Source organism: Garra rufa, chromosome 1 (genome assembly GCF_049309525.1).
Source record: "Garra rufa chromosome 1, GarRuf1.0, whole genome shotgun sequence".
In the NCBI taxonomy this organism is placed as follows: domain Eukaryota; kingdom Metazoa; phylum Chordata; class Actinopteri; order Cypriniformes; family Cyprinidae; genus Garra; species Garra rufa.
The window spans coordinates 79,416,120-79,418,154 of NC_133361.1; the positions used below are offsets into that span (position 1 = coordinate 79,416,120).

The 2,035-nt window shown below is 44.9% G+C and overlaps 1 non-coding gene across 1 annotated transcript; it reads left to right on the forward strand.

The window, feature by feature from the left end:
• The first annotated feature begins 1,728 nt into the window (after positions 1–1,728).
• Positions 1,729–1,801, forward strand: trnav-cac (transfer RNA valine (anticodon CAC)). The gene has a single exon. It is a non-coding gene; the product is annotated as a tRNA-Val (tRNA).
• The last annotated feature ends 234 nt before the right edge of the window (positions 1,802–2,035 follow it).

Genomic DNA, 2,035 nt, shown 5'->3' on the forward strand with positions numbered 1-2,035 from the left:
CCATGCAGTACCCTTACAGGTCCCACTTTTAGTAAGTCTGGGCTTCCACGGCTGGCCCCAATGTGAATCCCGGGTGCAAGCCCATAATGGGGCCCACATTTGCCACCCATGAAGCCCTCATCTGGGCCCCACATGTCATTACTGGCTGGGTAGAAGTAGGGATCTATTGCTGTCTTTGTCAGGGTCAGGGTCTGTTGTGATCTACGTTAACAAAATAACAAGCGATCACCAGGAGATTGCTGGCTGTCTTCTCTGCACAAGTTTCTGTAGCGTAATGGTTTTGATGTTCACCTCATGCGCGAAAGGTCACCAGTTCGAAACTGTGCTAAAACAGCTATTGGCTTTTTCCTAAATTTCTTAAGTAGGGATCTGTTGCTTTCTTCGTTAACGCTACAAAGGCCTTCTGCCAAGTGGAGCTAAAAGAACAGTGGATTTTCATCAAGTTTCTGTAGTGCAGTGGTCATCACGTTCGCCTAACACGCGAAAAGGTCCTTGGTTCGAAACCGAGCAGAAACAATGTTTCTCTTTTGTGGGAAAACATGAACTGATTGCGATGTCAGAGGAGGGATTTAGTTATCTATTCGCTCTTCAGCAAGCAATCACGGGGAGATTGCTGGCTGTCGTCTCTGCACAAGTTGCTGTAGCGTAATGGTTTTGACGTTCACCTCATGCGCGAAAGGTCACCAGTTCGAAACTGTGCTAAAACAACTATTGGCTTTTTCCTAAATTTCTTAAGTAGGGATCTGTTGCTTTCTTCGTTAACGCTACAAAGGCCTTCTGCCAAGCAGAGTTAAAAGAACAGTGGATTTTCATCAAGTTTCTGTAGTGTAGTGGTCATCACGTTCCCCTAACACGCGAAAGGTCCTTGGTTCGAACAGAATTAGTAGAAGTAGGGATCTATTGCTTTCTTTGTCAGGGTCAGGGTTTGTTGCGATCTACGTTAACAAAAAAACAAGCGATCACCAGGAGATTGCTGCCTGTCTTCTCTGCACAAGTTTCTGTAGCATAATGGTTTTGACGTTCACCTCATGCGCGAAAGGTCACCAGTTAGAAACTGTGCTAAAACAGCTATTGGCTTTTTCCAAAATTTCTTAAGTAGGGATGTGTTGCTTTCTTCGTTAACGCTACAAAGGCCTTCTGCCAAGCGGAGTTAAAAGAACAGTGGATTTTTATCAAGTTTCTGTAGTGTAGTGGTCATCAAGTTCGCCTAACACGCTAAAGGTCCTCGGTTCGAAACAGAATTAGTAGAAGTGGGTATCTATTGCTTTCTTTGTCAGGGTCAGAGTCTGTTGCGATCTACGTTAACAAAATAACAAGCGATCACCAGGAGATTGTTGGCTGTCTTCTCTGCACAAGTTTTTGCAGCGTATTGGTTTTGACGTTCACCTCATGCGCGAAAGGTCACCAGTTCGAAACTGTGCTAAAACAGCTATTGGCTTTTTCCTAAATTTCTTAAGTAGGGATCTGTTGCTTTCTTCGTTAACGCTACAAAGGCCTTCTGGCAAGTGGAGTTAAAAGAACAGGGGGTTTCCATAAAGTTTCTGTAGTGAAGTGGTCATCACGTTTGCCTAACACGTGAAAGGTCCTCGGTTCGAAACCGAGCAGAAACAATGTTTCTCTTTTGTGGGAAAACATGAACTGATTGCGACGTCAGAGGATGGATTTAGTTATCTATTCGCTCTTCAGCAAGCGATCACGTGGAGATTGCTGGCTGTCGTCTCTGAGCAGGTTTCCATAGTGTAGTGGTTATCACGTTCGCCTCACATGCGAAAGATCCCCAGTTCGAAACTGGGTGGAAACAGCAGATGGCTTTTTCCAGAATTAGCAGAAGTAGGGATCTATTGCTTTCTTTGTCAGGGTCAGGGTCTGTTGTGATCTACGTTAACAAAATAACAAGCCATCACGGGGAGATTGCTGGCTGTCATTTCTTAGCAGGATTCCATAGTTAGTGGTTATCACATTTGCCTTATACGCGCAAGGTCCCCAGTTCGAAACTGGGTGGAATAACAAGCGATCACCACGAGATTGCTGGCTG